Raw genomic sequence first — 21,166 nt, forward strand, 5'->3', positions numbered from 1 at the left:
TTCCTTCTTAATACAGTTTAGTTTTGCTCTCTTGTTTTTGTCTAAAATAAATAAGCAAAGCTTTGTTTGAGATTTGCTGGTCTCACTGGTTTTATTTTAAAATGTTTTCTATGTGTTCTTGTTTCTGTGTTTCCGACGGGATTAATTTTTGGTATTTGCTCCCTCCTGCTCTATGTTGAAATTGTGTACTTCTTTTTCGACTCTAAAAAAAGAAAAAAAAAATTGAAGGGTGCCTGGGTGGCTCAGTGGGTTGAGCATTGGACTCTTGATCTCAGCTCAGATCTTGATCTCAGGGTCGTGAGTTCAAAGCCCACAGCCAGGCTCTATGCGTGGAACCTACTTAAAAAAGTGTTTTGAATCCTTAAACCATAGCTGAAGTGGCAGTCAGCTTCAAGTAAGAATGGCTCCAGTAGACAAGTGGCTTATTTTTCTCATATAAGGTGTAGGTGTTCGGCTGTCCAAGGCTGATGTCCTTTGTGGCTTTTGTCTTCATGATCACAAATGGTTTCTGAATCTCCAGGCATCTTGTCCACATCCCAGGCATCTAGAAAGAGTATGGGAGAAAGAGGTTTGTTCTCATTTCCTTTGGGGGGCATTGATTCTGTCAAGCAACTCTCTTCTGATAACTCGTGTCTCTTATTGGCAAAATCTTACTGCTGTGTAACGTGCAGAAAAGCACACAGATCATAAGTGCACAGGTCAGTGACTTATCACAGGGTGAACACACCCACGGGACTAGTCTTTTTTCAAGAAATAGAAACTTCCAGCATCCCAAAAGTCCTCTTGGCATCTTCTCCAATCGCGTCTCCAAAGGTAACTGTTAGTTTTGCTTTTAATACTGTATATAGTCTCGTATTATTAGAAGCACACAGTATGTGTTCTTTTGGTCTGGCTGTTTTTTTGTTTTGTTTTGGTTTTTTTGCTTTTGTTTTGGCTCAACATTTGTGAGATTCACCTATGTTGCATTTAGCAATAATATATTTATTTTCATTACTGTGTAAGTTTTGCCTGGGTGTTATACATTTTACCAGTATTTTAAAATAACTAACTCTTGCTTTTTAAATATTCCCTGTTTTGAGTTTGTTTCTATTTTATTAATTTCTTCTCATTACTATTTGCTCATTTCTACTTTCGTTGAGTTTACTTGCTATTATTTTTCTAACTTCACGAGGTGATGCTCAAAAGACTGCTATGAGCCTGGGCTTTTTTTTTTCTATTTTCATTTAATGTTCTAAGTCTTCCTTTAAACGTGGTTCTAATTGCAAGTTTTGATACATATTTTCATTTACATTTAGTTAAAATACTTTTCTAATTTTCACTTCATTTCTTTATAGACCCATGGTTTTTTGATGATTTTTTTTTTGTTGTTGGTATAATGCTTCATTTCCATGTATTGGAGATTTTCTAATTATATTATTTGATTTCAAACAAGACAATTGTGGTCAGAAAAGTTACTCAGCGTCGTTTAAAATCCTTGAGGTTTACTGCGGTTTACTTTATGCCCTTATTTGATCAATTATGGGAAATGTTCTACGTGCACTTGGATATAATGTGTTTTAGGTCAAATTGGTTAATTATATCATCCAGATTTTCTATAACCTCATGGATTTTCTGTCTACTTGTTGCATCAGTTACTGAGATCGGTGTGATGTAATTTCTTTGTAAAACAGAGGACGTGTCTCTTTTTCATTATACTTATGCCAATTTTTGCATTACCTATTCTCAGACTATGTTATTAGTTTGTACAAAGCAAATTTAGAATTACTATATCTTCTTTTTAAAACACTTTTAAATATTTATTTACTTTTGAGAGCGAGAGACAGAGTGGGAACGGGGGGAGGGACAGAGAGAGAGGGAGACACAGAATACGAGGCAGACTCCAGGCTCTGAGCCATCAGCACAGAGCCTGATGCGGGGCTCAAACCCACAAACTGTGAGATTGTGACCTGAGCCCAAGTTGTATTAAAGATAATAGCTTAACCGATTGAGCCACCCAGGTGCCCCTAGAATTACTACATCTTCCTGGTGGATCTTCAGATTAGGTCAGCCTTTTTACTGCTATTAATATTGTATTTTTCTGTATTTTTACTTTTGACATTTCCATATCTATAACCAGTCCCCTGTTGAAGATATTTGGGTTTCCTCTGAGTCCTCTGTGATTACATGGAGTGCTACAATTGATAGTTTTATGCTTACGTCATTTCTCATTTTTGTCCAGTACTTTGGGGATACCTACAAGTGGGATTTGGTTTCAAAAGACAAATTCAAGGATGATTTTGCTACATATTGCCACATTCCCATTTTGCCTACACACCAACATGCATGAGGGCCAACAGAGTGTTGCCAAGCTTTTGGATCTTTGCAAATCTGAGAGGAGAGAAATGATACCTTGGTGTAATTCTGATTCACATTTCCCTTATTATGAGCAAGACTGAAAACCTTTTCCTATAGCTAAAGGCTATTTAAATTTCTTTTTCTATAAACTCTCTGTGTATATCTTTCACTCGTTTGTTTTTTTTTTTTTTCCTACGGGGTTACTGGTATTTTTCTTCTCAAATTTAAAAGCTCCGTATATATTAAAGATAATAGCCTGTTGTGGCAAAAGTTGTTAATTATTTCCCAGTTTACCACTTGTCTTTTTACTTCATTTGTGGGGTTTTGCTGTGTAACAGCTTCGTTTGCTTATTTTGTTTTGTATTTACAAAGTCAAGTTCATCTTTTTTACAGCTGCTGAGTTTATTCGTGGTTACAAAAGTGTTCCCACTGCCAGGTTGTGAAAGAATTCACCCACACTTTCTATTACCACTTATGGGGGCGGGGGGTGTTGGTTACTGGGTTGTTCTTTTTTTTTTTCCACATGTAGTTACTTGACTCATTTCGAAATTTCCCTACTTTATGGTTTAAAGAATGGTTCCAATTTTACCTTTTTTCCATATGGTTATCCAAATGTCTCAAACATTACTTATTTAAAAGTCCTTTTCCACAACAAGGGTAGATGATATATATTATATATCTACATATATATATATATATATATGTATATATGTATATATATATGTATATATATATGTAGATATATATATATAATCTGTATATATATATATATATATATAACCTGTATATATATATATAAAATTTGTATATATATATAAAATCTGTATGTATATATATATATATATATATAATCTGTCTTATGCTTTTATATCTATTTCTATATTTGTACAATGTCTCATTGATTTATTTACTTGTGCGCCAACACAATCTTGACGATGGAGACTTTACAATGTATTTAGTATTTGGGCTATAACTATGGTCCACTGCACTCCTTTCTCAGAGATTTTCTGGGTATTTTTGCTACTTAGTTCTTCCAAAAACAAGGTTATGACCAGTCTTTTAGGTGTAGAACAAAATTAGCTGTACATACATTAGGACTGCATTACCTTTTAAAATTAACTTAAGGAGAATTAACATGGCGTTGAATCTTTCTGTTCATAAACGTGACCTGTCTTTCCACTTGGTCAAGCCTGACTTTTGTCTTTGGAAAGTGTTTTGTAATTTTCTCACGTTGGTTTTGTAAATTTCTCGTTCAGTTTATCCCTAGTAATTTTTCTTTCTTTATTGGTATTGTAAGTGTGGTCTCTCATTGTTGTTTTTTTTTTTTTTTCTTACTAGGTGTTGTTTTCTATATTAAGGCTTCTGATTTCTGTGTTTAATATCATATTTGGCTACTTTACTAAATTTCCATTTCATGTTTTGTTTTCCATTTACTTCCCCCCCCCCAGATATGTATGATATAATCTGCAAATAAAGATAAATTTACTTCTTCCTATCTTTAAATTTCTGTCACCCCTCTCCACCTGCCATGCTGGCTAATATCTCCAACACACTGTTAAATTATAATGAAGATAATGAACCATTTTGGCTTCTCTATAACTAGTGGGAATGCCTCTATTTTTTCCCCAGTAAGAAAGATGTTGGCTTTGTATATATATTTTTTCCATGTTAAAGAAGTATCAACTCCTATGTGACTGATTTTTATTTTTATTTTTTATTTTATGTATGTATTTATGCATTATGTATGCGTGTGTGTGTGTGTGCGTGTGCGTGTGCGTGTGAGCAAAAAGGTGTTTTTATTAAAGCTCAGGGACAGGACCTGTAAGCAGAAAGAGCTGCCCCAGGTCTGTGAGGAGTAGCCGATTATATAGTTGTTAGTCCGGGTCAGGGATAGCGTAAGTCTGAAGAATTGTGCATATTTAAAAAGCAAGGTCTCCAGGACCTCGGGAGGCTAGCTATGGTTAAGATAAGGTTGCTTTTTTGATTTTTAAATCTGCTTTAACCTACCAGATTCTCAAAGAGGCATGCCTAAATTCTCCCACAGAGATTAAGGATTTACCCATTGATCCTTCCAGTTTTGTTAGTTTTTGCCTTGTATATTTTGACTGTTGAGCCTATACAAGTTTATAATTGTTATATTATTTTGGTGATGGTTCTTCCGGGCATTACACGGTGTCTTTTTTTTTAATCCTTATTAGTGCTATCTTGCCTTCAACTTTGCATGATATTAAAATTGTTATAACAGGGGCACCTGGATGGCTCAGTCGGTTGAGCATCCGACTTCAGCTCAGGTCGTGATTTTGTGGTTCACGAGTTGGAGCTCCGTATCGGGCTCTGTGCTGACAGCTCAGAGCCTGGAGCCTGCTTCAGATTCTGTGTCTCCCTCTCTCTCTCTGCCCCTCCCCTGCTCGCGCTGTCTCTCAAAAAATAAAAAAATAAAAATAAAACGTTAAAATGGTTATACCACACACTTTTGGGTCAGTTTTTACAGGACATATCTTTCGCCATCCTTTTTTTTTTTTTTTTTTTTTTTCCCAGCACTGCAGTGCAGTGTTGTTCCAGAAGTCTCTTCCAAATAGCATATACATAGATTTTATTTTTATAATCCAATGGGACATCTCTAACTTTTTGCAGGTAATTTTGTATGTATTGGAAAAATTGATACATTTAGACTTATTTCTCCATCTTCTAATGAGTATAATGCTTTGCCACCTTTTATTTGCTTTTTATTCTGTTTTCTGCTTAATTTGCCATGTTTTTAGAGTGAGCTTCCCCCCCTTTTTTCCTGAATTAGAAACCATCAGTTGCATTTCTCTTTGTTCATGTATTTACATTGACTTTTTAAAAAGTTTTATTTATTTTGAGAGAGATTATGTGTGTGCATGCGGAAATGTGTGCAAGGAGGGGAAGAGCAGAGAGAGAGAGAGAGAGACAGAGAGACAGAGAGAGAATCCCAAGCAGGCTCCGTGCTATGACAGCAGAGCCCTACACAGGGCTCTACCTCATGGCCCTGAGATCACGACCTGAGCTGAAAGCAAGAGTTGGACACTTAACTGCCTGAGCCACCCGGGCGCCCCTACACTGACATTTTTCATCAAAAATCTAACTGTAAATTTTCCTATAAAACTAAAAGCATTCAAAATAGACATAAATTCTCTCAGCAAACCAGAAAACAACTTTTTACTAAGTCGGAAGTTTTAAGTCCCAAGTTTGTTAAAATATGGAAAAAATGGTTATTATGATTGTTTCCTTCCAATCAATAGTTAATCAAATCCTTTAAGTGAATAAATTAATTACACTGGACAACATATGTATATCTTTTGGTGCTCCTGGCATTTCATGCACTGTCTCTCTCTCTCTCTCGAAAAAAAAGCCTCCTTTCTTACTGAAATGTCTTTTCCTCTTCTCCATCTTACATATGTCCCTTAAAACTCACCAGAGGACTGTCTCCTTCCCCTGGGTCGTAACTGCCCTCACTTCCAACCTCATGTAATACGCTGTTTCACTGGCTGTCTCTGCATGGTTCGCCCCCTCGGACAACAAGCTCCCAGGGGAGGGGTTCAGGGGATGCTCACCGCTGTGTTCCCGTTACCAAACATTCACTCGTGCATTCAGAAAGTCGTTCAACAGACAGTAATTAACTGTGCACAGGGGACAGTGCAAAGCAGGGGGCCGCGGGGTGCTCTTCCCCAGTTCCCGGAGGCACTTCACGAAGCGGGGATGGTCGAGGACCAAGCGTATCACGTTTCCCGACCTTTCCTCTCCTAAGCGTCCCGCATTCAGGAGCTGATGCTGTCATATACCCCGGTGTCCCAGCTGAGAACCGGGGGGTCGTACTGGAGCAGTCCGCCCCCCTCTCTCTCCTTCTCCTCTGCCTCCCCCTCGTCGTGCTCTCCTCTCTCCCCCTAAGACCACCAGCTGAGTCAGAAAGTCGTGCTCGTTCCACTTCCTTAGCATCTCCCTCACACTCCCCCGCCCGTATCTCTGCTGCCCTTCTTTCTCTGAGCTCGCCAGCACTCCGGGGTCTTCTCGGGGGCCTTCCGTTTTCTTTGCAGCCACACCCCTCGTCCCCTCCCGGCCCAGGCTCATGAATTCCCGTGAAGTTTCACCAGCTCACGGCAGCCCTTGCTGCCTCTTTGCCTGCGACGCCCGCCCTCTCCCTGGCTCTCCTCCGTCCAGCCAACCTACCAGGAGCCTGCTCCGATATCCAGACTCAGAAGCCTTTCTGCTCCCCCTGCTCTATGCCCCTCGGTCCCATAAGCAGAGCTATTTCTTCATACACACACCGCCGCGTGTACTTTTCGGTTCTTGTGTCCCCCACGAGACTAGTCCCCTCTACGGGGCAAGATGTCTGTATCCTCAGAGCCTGGAGGCTGCTTCAGAGTCTGCGTCTCCCTCTCTATCTGCCCCTGCCCCACCCATACTCTGCCTCTTTCAAAAATAAACATTAAAGAAAAATTTTTTTAAGAACAGTATGCTTAGTTTGGTCTCTCTCACATGCATTCATTTCGCTTATTTGTGCATAAAGAAATTCTAAAAGAATACACAAGAAACGAATATCATGGTCTCCAGGAAGGGGTGTGGGGAGGGGGGAATTAAAACAACAGTGACGGGAAGAAGAGTTTTCATTCCACACCCTGCTACTCATTCTAAACATTGAAGGGGAACTAGTACATTTCTAAATCCTTGGAGATGGCATGCATTGGTACCATAATATGGGAGCAGTGTGTCTGTCAGTATCTAGAAACATAATAAATATACACGACCTTTCCCCCCACTAATTCTCCTCCTGGAAATTTACTTCCCAGAAAAAATTTACTTTATTTGCAAAATGATTTTTTTTTTTTAACCACGAAAAAGAATTCCTCCTAAATGTAAAATTCGTAATGGTTGGACCAGTCGTTATACTCTACTGAATGGAACAGACGGATGAGAACAACAGGTATGGAAACCATGCTTCCCGACATCATCCTCCCATCCAAGACTCTGGGGCTGGGGCACAGGAAATGCAAGATGGGCCCGGGGCATCTCATAGTGGGAGAAGAAAAGAAGTGCTTAAAAACTAAAAATAAGTAAAAGGCTGGGGCATGTCCCGGGGAACACGGGAGCCAACCTTGAAGAGGCCACCAATGGCCAGAGCTACGACAATTTCGGCAACAAAGTAAACGATGAAGGGTTAGATTGTAACCCAAAGTGTAAGATAAGAATACTTACTGATATAAATAAGTGATTCCGTAAAGACATAGCTGAGGAGAAGAAACAGACGTTGCTTACAGGACGCCAAATAATTTATGAAGAGACTACCCTCTCCACGAAAAGGAGCATATTTCCTTCACCTCTTTTTGAGTATGGGCTGGACCTAGTGACTGATGTGCGCAGAAGAGAGTCAGGAAAGGGGAAATAGTAACCTTGCAGTGGAGAAACCTGGCTAGGGCTGCCTTACCCGAGTGACCAAGGGCACATCACCAGTAAGATCACACGGACATCACGTATCCTCTGATATGATGGGACCACCTCTGTGGTGGTCTTTCCAAAAACATATAACCCCAGTCTAATCACGAGGACATATCAGACAAAAACCCACTTTAAGAGACATTCTACAAATACTTCAAACCAGGGGCTCCCTCAAACTCTCAAGGTCACGACAAATAAGGAACCGCTAAGAAGCTGTCACAGGGACTAAGGACTCATAACAAGAACATTCGATGTGGTTGTCCCGGGCTGGATCGTGAATTTACAAAGGATATAAATGGGAAAAACTGGTAAAAATCCGCACAAATTCTGGAGCTTGGCTAATCGTAAGGTACCAACGGCCATTCCTCAGTTCTGACACGCGGACACAGCGATGTAAGAAGGTACGATGTTGGGAACACGTCGGGTGGGGGGCGTGCGCAAACTCTCTCGACTGCCTCTGCAAATTCTCTGCAATCAAAATACATTCCGCACTGCGAAGTTTATCAAGAAAACTCTTGGCGACGCGGAAAAAGCTTACGCTGCAATAGTAAATGGAAGGGGATGACGGAGACGTATCTGCCCCGGGGGAAAAGGGAAGAGAAATGGAAAGACAAGAGAAAGTGGAAGTTGGCTCCCTCCTGCCCGTCCCACCTGCTCTCGGCCCCACACTTGCAACTTTGCGGACACAGCCATCCAAACACTCCTAGGACTGTCTGCCCTTTCCCGTCCTGCCAGCCACCCCCCCCCCCCCACACACCACCCCTCCGCCATGATTGAAGCTTTGTCACCACCCCTGTTGGTATGGCTCCTTCCCTCTGTGCTGAATTCTCTCTGCCTCTGGGTATTCTTCACCCAAGCCACTTTGACTTTGCTCTAGGACAGGTCATGCCCTCCTTCCTAAGAGCTGGACAACACGGCTTGGCCCCTGCCTGCTTGCCAGCGGAAACGAAGCCTTTAACTTGATTTGGTTTTCCTTGCAAACTTCCATGGCTGCTGTGTTCAAAGGCTTGCGAAGCAGCACAGCAGGTGCGAGTACAATGGCCCAGGGCCGTGTAGGTCCGCTAAGGGCTGGACGCCCGTCCGGGTGGATCCTCCCTTTCCCACCCTCCCACTTCCCAAGGCCTGTGCACCTGCGTAAGTGAGTCCCAGGCTGGTCGCCTTGAGCCCCGGGAATCCCAAAATGAGACCATGAGGAGGCAGCAGTGAGACCAAGGCCCATCAGAGCATCAGCTCAGTGGAGGGCGGGGGGGCGGGGGGGCGGGGGGGGGTGGAGATTCCTGGATCTCCGTGCACCTGCCTGTGGAGAGGAACACCGTGCCTTAGGCCAGGATCCCTCTTTACCCTTCTTTCAAAGTCCCTGATGGCAGATCAGGTCTCCCCGAACGTGCCAGCTCACTGGTTCCCTCCCCAGCAAGCGCTGTCTCATAGCGCTATGTCTCACTTCTGCTTGTGAAACTTTCTCCAGCTCTAGAGATGCAGGATGTAGGAGAGACAGGATAGAAGATGGAGGGGACATTCCCGACCCCAGACATCAAGGCCATACGGGCAGTGTGGATAAGCAAACTGGCACAACCAGACAAGGGGATATTGTTCGGCGCTAAACCTGCCTGAGCTGTGAAGGCACAAAAAGACATGAAGAACCTTACCCGCGTGTTACTAAGAGAAAGAAGCCAGTCTCCAGGCTACACACCGAAGGACGCCACCCATACGACATTCTGGGGAAGGCGACGCTCTGGAGAAATGAAAACATCAGTGGGTGCCCGGGGCTGGGGGGCGCAGGGATGAACAAGTAGCACACAGACGACTCCCAGGGCAGTGAAAATACTCGGTATGCTACCATGATGGTGGACACGTGTCATTACACATTTGCTCACACCCATAGAACGTACTATACCAAGAGTGAGCCAGAATGTGATTCGCGGGCTTTGGCACTAGCTGGGGACGCTCGTAGGACAGGTCCAGCACTCAGGTCCTGGACTCTGCCTCTCCTTCTGGACCAGTTTGCTCAACTTTTCCTGATGTGTCAGGAAGATGTCATTAGAGCGGGGTAACTTCCATGAAATCTCTTTCAAAAAGTAGATGTGGCCCTAGTGACACATTCACTCGGGATCAAAGTTGGGAGAAGGTAAACGCAGTAGAACAATGAATGAATCAAGAGATCTCGGCCAGGAACCACACCAGCACCTTCCAAACCTTCCAGCCTACGGACTGCGCAGCCCGGATCACGTTGTCCCTGTCTGTCCGCGGAGAAGGAAACCCCCAGGGGCCAGGATGCTTCTTCAACACACATTCTTTGCTCAGTGTGGGCGGGAAAGACAATCAGGTGTAACTCTGACTGGATACTTTCCTCTACACTCGTAAACTTGCAACAACGTTAGATGCGCACTACCCAGAGGTCATCGTAACTAATTCGTGGTAAGATGTCAACTTGTTTCACTCGCTGACCCGTATGCTTCCCTTCAGGCAACATTATTACCGATCTTATCCTTCCTACACACAGCACCTTGGGCGTCCAGTGAATACACTCGAGAGAGCAGTGATTAGACCACGGCTAAACTCAGGCCTTGGCGGGTAGTAGCAGCTTGAAGTCAAAAGCCTGTTGCAATGACCCGTGGATGGTCATTGCAACAGTCAAGCATCTAGGAAAGTGTCTTTTGATTCTTCCAGACTCTTTGCACCAGACTGTACTGGATTAGATGAAAGGCAGAAGCAGGCTTGTCTTGGCTTCTTACTTGCCAAGCGAATTTTCTCTGCCAGGCTCTCCTGTGAGAACTGCTTGTTGACTGGTCCAGCCCGGCCCTACCTGACGAACCCTGTGATTTTATTTACTTATTTTTTGCTCTTCTCATTTCCAATAGTTCATTTGATTTCCAATGGTTCCTGTCTTCGTTCATGCGGTTTTATTTTTATTTTTTTATTAAAAAAATTTTTTTAATGTTTATTTTTAAGAGAGAGAGAATGTGAGTGGGGGAGGAGCAGAGAGAGAGAGGGAGACACAGAATCTGAAACAGGCTCCAGGCTCTGAGCTGTCAGCACAGAGCCCGACGCGGGGCTCGAACTCACGGACTGCGAGATCACGACCTGAGCCGAAGTCGGATGCTTAACCAACTGAGCCACCCAGGCGCTCCATGCAATTTTATCTTATTTTAGCCTTGGGTCCTATTTAATCTTTCCACTGCCGTTTCTTGTGCCTTTCTACTCATTTTCTCATGTGTCGAACCCACAACTTAGCTATTTTACTATCCCTATGAATCCTTCCGCCTCTCAGTTAATACATCTTCCCAAACCCCTCAGGTTATTTGATTAAGTAGTAAAACATGGAAACACACCTCCAATACTTAGAAACGATCGCACAAGTCACCTGTTAAACGTAAATACACCCATATGAGCCAGCAAGGTTTTCTCCTCGTCACTACAGACTTGTTCCTTCGTGGGCCCGGGGGGTTGTGGGGAAATCTCCCTCCACAATTGAGCCATTTGCCCCTTTTGGGATTCCAGCACCAGCTTTTTAAAATTATTAAAGTGTATTATGAACTACATCACATAAACAGAAGAGTATAAGCATTTTGTATAAATCTCACAAGAGAAATTTCTTGTTACTCTTCTAGATCTTATACTGACTCTCTTATTTTTTTATTTATGTTTATTTATTTTTGAGAGAGAGAGAGAGACAGAGCACAAGTGGGGGAGGGGCAGAGAGAGAGGGAGATGCAGAATCCGAAGCAGGCTCCAGGCTCTGAGCTGTCCGCACAGAGCTCGAACCCAGGAACCAGGAGATCATGACCTGAGCCGAAGCCAGATGCTTAATTGACTGAGCCACCCAGGGGTCCCTAAATTTTTTTAAATGTTTGTTTATTTTTGAGAGAGAGAGAGAGAGAACACCTGCGAGCAGGGAAGAGGCAGAGGGAGAGAGGGAGAGAGAGAATCCAAAGCAGGCTCCTTGCTGTCAGTGCAGAGCCGGACTCGAGGCTCAAACTCACGGACCACGAGATCTTGACCTGAGCCAAGTTCGACGCCCAACCAACTGAGCCACCGAGCCACCCCGAATTATCATTTTTTATTTAAAAGACTTGGGGAGTCAGGAAGAGAAAGACAAATACTGCTTGCTATCACTTATATGTGAAATTAAAAAAAATATTTTTTTTAAAGTCAAATTCACAAAAACAGAGGAGAATGGTGGATGCCAGCGGCTGGGGGTTGGGACAAGAGGGGACAGGTCGGTAAAGGGTACACGCTTTTGGTTATAACATCAGTAAGGGCTGAAGACCTGACAGAGAACGTGGTGACTAGAGTTGACGATATTGAATTGTGTCACTGAAATATGCTAAGAGAGTAGAACTTAAGTGTTTGTACTAAGAACGAATAAATAAATAAAGGTAAGTATGTGAGGTGTTGGATGTGTTCATCAACCCAATTGCAGAAAATCTTTCACAGTGTGTGTATATAAAATCATCACGGGTGCTTTAAATATATCACAATTATGCGGCTCCTGGGGGGCTTGCCCAGTTAAGGGTCCGACTCTTGGTTTTGGCTCAGGTCATGATCTCATGGTTTCATGAGTTCAAGCCCCACATCAGGCTCTGTGCTGGCGGCATGGAGCCTGCTTGGGATCCTCTCTCCCTCTCTCTCTCTGCCCCTCCCCCACTCACACTGTCTCTCTCTCTCTCTCTCTCTCCCTCTCTCAAATAAAATTCTAAGAAATCTAAATATATCATAATTTTATTTGTTAATTATACCTCAGTAAAACTGGAGAAAGATTCAGGGACCAAGTGATTTCTTGGGGGTTAGCGGCTTCCGTATTTTCTGACGGATCTTGTTACGCACAACGTGTTGACCGTTCTTGTTCACTTGTTTCCCAAATGTGGCATGCTGGCAATTTTTTTCTCCATGCCCAAACAATCCATTTCCATCGTAGAAAACGTAGGTTATTTGGGGTAAACACAAAAAGAAGAAGAAATACTATAAAATTCATCCAAAATTCTACCACCCAGAGATGTTGCCTTTGCCTACACAGGAAGGGGGCTACTGTGCTCACTCCTCCTTCTAAAGGACTCTCCCCTCTTGGGGCCCCTACTGCTAATGCTGCCGTAGCTGATTCCATGCAACCCCATTCCACACGTCACTCAGATTAGACCAAGAATGAGCACCCTATCGGCATTAGTCAGGGTTTAGTCAGGAAAACAGACACCACTCTGGGCCCTTCGCTCCAAATAAAGAAAATTGGTTACGCAGGAAGTGGAAAAGCTGAGGGGCCAACCACAGGATGGTGAGGTTAGAAGCAGCCGGAAGACACTGCCTCCCCAGGGCTGAAGGGGCAGCATGAGAGGGGGGTTTTATCGGAGCACAGAAGTTGGGGCCAGCCAGGAGCCAGAACCAAGGAGGAGGATGTCCAGGGAGCCTGAAACGCACGGGAGGGTCTGTTTGGAGGGAGCAGGAGACTCACAGGAGTAGACACAGAGACCTCACAGGAACACAGAAACAGGAGAAAGATTCCAGTCTTTCCCTTTCTCCTACTCTCCAGTCATCCACCATTGCCTTCTCTTGGCCAAACTCACCCACAGGTCTCAGGACTAAGGAACCTGGGATAGGACGGGGGAGGGGAGTGGGGAAAGGGACAGTGGGAGTGAGCACAGATAGACGATGATCCAGCAACTGTCAAAAGTAGCCAGTCAACCGGCTGGCCACACAACATCACCTGTTCCTACCACAGAGAGTTAAGCTGAATCTAGCCATGAGGAAATAATTATGCAAATCCAAAGTCGGAAGACGCTGTGTAAACAACTGGCCTAGGCTTTCCAAAAAAGTCAACGTCATAAAAGATGAAAGACAGCCAGGAAACTTGTCTAAATAAAAGTACATTGAGGAGACACGTGCGGAGACATAATTTCTACATGTCATCATAGTTTCAATAAGGGATTAAAAAATCATATATAAAAGACATTACTGGGGCAACTGCGGAAATATGAATGTGGGTAGTACATTAGGTTACAATCGTATGTAACTGTTAAATCTCGTGAGTGTGATCATTTGACTGTGGTTATGTAAGAGAATGCCTTGTTCTTAGGAGATATATGCTAAAATATTCAAGGGTAAAATGTCATGATGTCTCCAACCAACTCCATACGCATACTCCTAGAAAGAGAAAGTATGATCAAGCAAATGTGGCAAATGTTAAGATTGGTGAATCCAGGTGCAGGGCGTATAGCCATTCAGTGTATTATTCTTGCCACTATTCTGAAGACTTAATGTTTTTCAAACTAAAACTTGAGGACAAAAATAGGTTGGCATCTGACGTTTGACCACTCACATGGAACAAAAAGATGAACCGAACCAAGCAGTTCTTAGGCATTTGAGCCCCAAAACACAAAAAGTATTTGCTAGTTAGCAGGAAGGTTGGAGGTGACAGGAAATCATGAGTGAAGTTAAGGCAATAGCAAATGAAAATTATACGCGATCCAAAATTCTGGGGTAGGGGAAAAGATACGGCAAATTGTTTGCAAAAACAGCTGCCAAGTACTCTTCCCATCTATGGGAGAACATGCCGCTTCTCCCATCAGGAGGTGAAATCTGTTTCTCCTCCTCACCAAATGGACTTGCTTAGAACAAAATGCAGTGGCGGTGACATGGTGCCAGTTCTAGACCTAGTGCTTAAGGGGCCTGACAGCTCCTGATCTGCCTCTCTTGGAGCCCTGACCCACCATGTAAAGGAGCCTTGCTGCAAAGATTGACCTGGCCAACCCCTAGCTCTTCTGGACACCTTAGCTGAGGAGCCAGACATGTGAGTGAAGCTATCCACCTCCTCCAGCCCCAGTCACGCTGGCCCATCAACACTTCATGGAGCAGAAATGAGCCATTCCTGCCAATCCCTTCCCCAATTACAGCATCAAGAGCCAATAAATAAATGGTGATTGTCGTTTTAAACCAATGAATTTTGGGGAGGTTTACTATATGGCCAATAGGAAACGCAGCAGAGACCCAGAGATGCCTCTAGGGAGAGTCAAAACCTGCCTGAGTTTTATCTTTCCAGTCCATTCCACATGTTGGCTCAAAACAACCCCTTTCCTTTCTTGAGTTGAATTGAACAAGTCTGTTCCTTGCAACAAAGAGGCCAGATGCAAATGTTTTCCCCTGTCCTTTCATTTTCCAACGATTCTGGATGAACATCTCTTATTTCTGCTTTCCACGTTCCTTTCCCCTTTTATTGAGTAACAGCACCTGATTTTTAAATGGTTTGTTGTGACATGCACCATGCAAATAGAAGAGGAAGTAAAATCACTTGTGCCATTTAAATATAATGATAGGGCAGACAGTCCTCGGGCCAGTTGGAGATATAAAGAATGGCCAGTCCTTCCAGAGCTCTGTTTACTCCTCCTCAAATAGTAGTCTCTTCTCTACCCCCAGCAGTAACCACTGTGATGGCTTTCGTGTTGACCATTCCCATTTGCCCTCTTTAGCTTTCCACCCACACACGCATCCCTAAATATTGCTAAGTTTTGAAAATCGGAGCAGCGAGCTGCAATCTGGGACTATAAGGAGAGGCTAAAACCACCACTGCTGGAAGAAGGCTGTGGGGAGAAGCTAAACTGAACAGTCTCCAGGCCGTTGTCTGACTTCAGCTTCCCTGAGCATTTACAAAAGCCTTTGATGGGAAAATCACTGAGTAAGGGATGAGTAACCTTGGGCATCAGGCTCAGCACAGCTGAGACGTGTGGCAGCACCATGGCATGGACCAGGTTTTAAGTATTTGGCCAGAGGGAGAGGCCGTTCTGTCTTTTCTGGTCGCCACGACTTCCCCTCCAGCATTTCTAGATGATATATGCAGCGCGTCAGGCAGCGGGGCATGCGGGAATGAGTAGGAACATCACCAACATGTGGTCAAAATAAGGTGAGCACGGTGAAAACCTCGGGCTGGACTCTCTGGGCATTTCACCCTTGGTTTAAGGTTAGCATGAAGGTAACAGGGTAATAATGGCGGCAGCCCTGGCTAGGTCTTTGCAGTCACGGTGCTTCAATCGGAACCGTTTCCTTCTGCATCTAGTGCATGGCTGTCCCCTGGACTCTCCCATCACCCTCACCCTGAGGATCCCCTCCACCTCTCCCCTGGGTCAGATTCCTATGTGAGCAGTCCCATGCCTTCCTCTTTCTTGGCTTCTCTTAAAGCCAAATCTGATCGCTCATCCTTTATATATGATTTTTATGTTTCTCTCCCTTCTCTCTCTCTCTCTCTCTCTCTCTCTCTCTCTCTGATTTTAAGATCTCTTTGTCCAGTGTTTCAAAATTTCATGATGATGTGTCTTGGTGGGTCTCTTTTCGTCCTTTTTTATGGGCATTTGAAAGACCCTTTCAATCTGGAACCTCAAGTCCTTCAGTTCCGGTAAATGCTTCTTTATTGTTTTACTGATGGCTGCCTCCCCTAAATGTTCTCTGTTCTCTCTTTCTAGAACTCGATTATTCAGATATTGAACCTCCCAGGCTTATCTTTTCTCTATTTTCCATCCCTTTGTCTTCCTCAGGAATTTCCTCAAATTGATCTTCCAACTCTTACAGTACCTTTTTCGGTCTGTGCTCCTGCTTTAACCTTTAAGGGCTCTTTTTTTAATTCTCTTGGAGGTATGATTACATCATCCCTCTTCTTATAACAAGAGTGCAACATATCCTTTTGCCTTTATGAGTGTATTAGTGATGGTTTTATAGAGTTTTCATAGGCCTGTATTCTGTGGGGTTCTTTTGTTTTCGTTTGTTTTTGTTTTGGGCTCTGTCTCCAATGTCAGAAGGAGCATCTGATGCTTCTTGGGGGGAACCGCCTAATCCCACAGTCTCAATCCACATGAGTGGGTTCACCACTTGCAAATTCTTTCGTTTTGTATAATATAGTTAACCTGCCTGAACCTTAGTTTCTTCATCTGTAAAATGAGAATAGAATCCATTTCAGTCGGGTTGTCAAGAGGAGTGACTGAAATCAAATCAAGGACACGGGCTGTGAGTCTTTTTCAGATGTGGGGGACAAAACTACCCAGGGTGACATATCTACCATGGAACTCGAACTCCGACTCCTCAGGCGACATGTAATTAGTACTCGATAAATTTTAGCTGCTATCATTATTACATAGTTCACGTGCGCCCCACACCGTCTCTCAGCTGAAGAGAAGGCTACGTGGCCCAGGCCTGGCCAAAAAGACAGCACTGGGATTTGGGCTGGAATGATTTGGAAGGAAAGACTCTCCTTTCTTTCTCCCCTAGGTTATTCGGTTAGTCAAACATGATCCCAGAGCTGCCGGTAGGCCCTCTGTGATGGTTAATTTTACATGTCAACTTGACTGTGCCACAAGATGTGCTGGTTAAACATAATTTCTGGGTGTGTCTGCGAGGGTGTTTCCAGAAGAGATCAGCATTTGAATGGGCAGATTGAGCAAAGCAGATGGTCCTCCCCAGTGCGGATGGACCTCACCCAATCTGCTGAGGGCCTGAATAGAACAAAACAAGTGGAGAAAGGTTGGATTCACTCTGCCCGACTACTTAGGCTGGCACATTCATCTTCTGACCTCAGCACTCCTGGGTCTCAGCCCTTCAGACCCAGCCCAGAACCTACACCCTCTGCTCTCTGGCTCTGAGACCTTTCAACTACACCCCTGGGCTCGCTCTCCCGAGTCTCCCTGCCTCTATCTCCCTGGAGGACTCTAACACACCTTGTTTGACCACACTTGTGGAAAGTGGATCTGAAAGTAAAACCAACATAAAATAAAGCTGAACTAAGAGACGGACGCACATTCCTGGCGATGCCCCGTGAGCACATGGGTCCGGCTTGCCTGAAGGTATTGTCATGCTCCCTGACTTTCTAGGATTATGAATCAATACATTCCCCTTCCTTCTCTTAAGCCACTTTGAGTTGAGTTTTTGCAACAGAAAGAATCCCTTGTGATACAAAAAAAAAAAAAAAGGGAACATACTGTTTTAAACCTATGATTTCATTTAACATATCATTATCATATTTTCCTATTATTCTTCAGCATAATTATATGTCTGAGATTCTAATTTCTCCTATCAAGCCCGTATTAGTGGGCAGATAAACTGTTATCAATTTTTCAATACCATAAACAAGAATGAAACGAGTATCTTCATAGCCAGATTTCTTAATGTCTTGTGTGAGATAGTAAGACTTTTGCCACACACAGTAAAAGTGAGAGGTGATGCCAATTGAGTCCCATGTCAGAAACATAGGAGAGTGCCTATTTCCTCTACCACTGCTTGCAACAGCTAATATCTTTCTTAAAATCTTTGCCAACTTCATCACATACACACAAAAGTGTGTCTCATTTTACTTCGCATTTCTTTACTGAGTCCTCTACCATGCATAGATTTTTTTCAGTATCGTGCTGGATTCTGTTAACACTTTATTTAGGAATCCCGCATCTGTATTCTGAAGCCGGTTCTTCCGGTAATCCTGTTTTCTCAGGTTTACCAGGCATTACTCTAACTTCGTAAAATAAACTAAGAAATGTAGAGGTTTGAAGATGGGCCATTCTGGGTCTGAGTTCCATGACTAGATGGTCAATTTCATCTTCCTAAACCGAAAGAGAGCCACCCATTGGGAAGGGAGCCAATTAAGCTCCACAGAATCTGGAAAGGCTCAGCCCTTGGAGAGTCAAGAGATCACAAAAGCTGTGGTGAGACACGAGGCTAACATGAGGGGGGTGCTTGTAAGTGTGGTGCTAAGGGATCAGACCACCAAGTGCCTTCTTATCCCACATACGCAGGCTAGCATCCTTTCCCACTTCAAGATGAGAGGCTTACTTTTTGAAGAAGTGAGATACTCTGGGCTTGGGGTGACCAGGTAGGGTAGAGGGAGTGGGGTGACTTGTGGGACTTGAAGGGGTTCAGGACAAGTTCCCCCAAAGGTGCCACTTTGGCATGTCGACTATTTTGAGCTGAAGCCAATGGAGACCCTGTGGGCTCAAGAGAAGCTTTAGCACCTCCCTTAACTACCTAGAAGAATCTCAATTGGGGGTCTTTCCCAGAATAAGAGTTATCACCAGAGATAAATTTTATCTGAATGCCTCATCCAATGGCAGAGAAGATATCTTGATTATCTTGGCATATGTACCCCATTTTACACATCTTTGAACCTCTTGTACGTGTGGGGTTCCCACACGTAGGAAATTAAATTTGATTTTCTCCTGTTCATCTGTCTTATGTCAATGTAATTCTTAGACCAGCTGGAAGAACCTTCGAAGGGTATGGGAAAAATTTTCCCCTCCAACAGCCTGAGAACCGGGAGATCGAGTGACACTTAACGCTGAATGATGGGGACCCCAGTCCTTCCCCAATCTGCTCCTATTTGCAAGTAGTTCACGCTTCCAAAGCAGGAGATAGGGCACTTCTCATCTGCAGAATTAAACTATTCCAGAGAAAAGGCCTCCTTGCTCTAATGACCACTTGGAGGTACACCCAAAGACAGAGCCCTTTCGCCTTCCAGTTTCCCTGTGAGAGGCCCACACAGCTGGAAACCTCGCCTACGTATTCAGAGTTTCCAGTCGGCTTCGTAAGGCCAAGGAACACAAAACATTCGAAAGAACCACTAAAATGAAAGAGAACAAAACAACAAAAACAAATGAAAGAATTTTTATTCTTTAATCGTAACATTTTTATTATATACTGCATACATTATTAAATAACATACATTTACTAAAATTTTTATAGTAACTTGTTCTTTTAACTTCACTATAAGTTACTGCAGTATAACACATCAAAAAAGAAAAGAGTGCACTGAAATAATTGGGGGAGGCGGGGGACGCAGAATAAACCCTTTAAGATACGCTTCTCGACAGAGGTGAATACTTGGGTCCCTCTTCTGACGTTCCTCGATGAGAAGGGAGCTTAATTCCTGTAAGGTTCTGGGTCTCAGGGGCGACGGGATGCCGTATCTCGCTGGTGATTATGGGGAGAATAAAATGAGAATGCTCGACGCGGCCTCTCCGTTCATTTTCTTCTTGGGAGCCAGTCTGCCTGCGGAGACCACAAGTGCTCGGCCACTGCCCTCCGAGCCTCCAGCGGAGGGGGGCGGAGAGGGGTGGGGAGGCTTGGTCCGGGCCGTGTTCTGATTACTTTGGGTTCACTGCACACCAAGTTAACTCAAAACGTAAAGCCTTCGAACGTACATTTGATTTTGCTCACAGACTCTGTGGCTCCGGAATTCAGGTGGGGACACGGCAGCAAAGGCCCGTCTCCGCTCCGTGACCTCTGGGACCTCAGATGGGAAGGCTCCGCAGCTGGAAGACCCAACCGTTAGAGGCTGGCCTCACACGACGGTGCCTTCGTTCCCACGTCTGGCATTCGGCGACAGCCGTCTGCCGGGACTTTTGCTGGAGTTATTGACCGCAGCACCTCCGCACGGCCTCTCCCTACGGCCTGGGCTCAGACCTCTTACCCTGCAGCTCAGGGCTCCAGAAACGAGTGTTCGGCAAAGGGGGAAGCCGCGGCATCTTTTCCGACCTGGCCCCGGAACTCGCACATCGTTTCCATCCCGCTCTACTGCTCACACGTGGCGTTACAAACCCACCCGGCTTCAGGTGAGGGGGAGACGTGAGCCCAGCCTTTCAATGGCCGGAGTGTCAAAGGATTTGCGGACGCGTTCTGAAACCACCCAAGGGCACAATCTTCAAGCCCCTAAGATCTGATGCAAAGGACGAGACATCAAGAAACAGAGCAGTAAAACTGCAGTCAGGCTTACCCCAGCTTAACTCCAGGCAACCGTGGGCTGCAGTGGAGGGGAACTCAGCCGTCTCCCAAGGGAAAAACAAAGGGGGGGGGGGCAGACTGTCCCAGCACCCCTCCCCCATCCTTCTGACACTCTCTTCTCGGCCCCCAAGAGACTGTAGTCCCAGCTTCTTTTAGGACTTTGCCCAAACCAAGGAAACCTCTCTTCCTGAGTTGTACCTGCTTGGGGACAAAAAGGGACAGTTGCCAGTCAAGGCTCCTTTCTCTAACATTCTTCCCTTTATCATCGAGCCAAATCAGAGCTGAGAGATATTCAAACGAGACAGCCACTATCCTCGTGAGTTTTGACCTTCCCCAACCAAGATAACTCTCTTGTTTTTCAACCTTCAGGTATTCTGTACGTTCCCCTTTCTTGAAGATTGTCCTTTGGCTCACGAGGAATGACAGACAGCGAGGAATGACAGACAGCGGTGATGGCCACCAGACTCCACTCCAAGTGTGAACTGTAACTGTTCTCTCACTGGAGACACCGCAGGGCAGGTTCGAGGGCAACTCCCTCTCATTCTTAAAAAGCAGCGATAAAGTAGCAGCTTAGCCACACGGGATTTATAGTCAAAGAGAGTTCCAGTAGGAATCCTGCCAACAGAGAAGGTCCTCCGCGGCG

At 44.4% G+C, this 21,166-nt stretch overlaps 1 long non-coding RNA gene across 1 annotated transcript in view; it reads right to left on the bottom strand.

Moving 5' to 3' along the window:
* Positions 1-348: 348 nt before the first annotated feature.
* The window catches only part of LOC113595951 (uncharacterized), a 59,031-nt gene continuing 38,213 nt past the window's right edge, over positions 349-21,166 (bottom strand). Inside the window, exon 3 of the long non-coding RNA XR_003416630.2 lies at positions 349-544. This is a non-coding gene — a long non-coding RNA (uncharacterized LOC113595951). The remainder of the gene's footprint in view (positions 545-21,166) is intronic.

Source organism: Acinonyx jubatus, chromosome E1 (assembly GCF_027475565.1).
Source record: "Acinonyx jubatus isolate Ajub_Pintada_27869175 chromosome E1, VMU_Ajub_asm_v1.0, whole genome shotgun sequence".
Taxonomy (NCBI): domain Eukaryota; kingdom Metazoa; phylum Chordata; class Mammalia; order Carnivora; family Felidae; genus Acinonyx; species Acinonyx jubatus.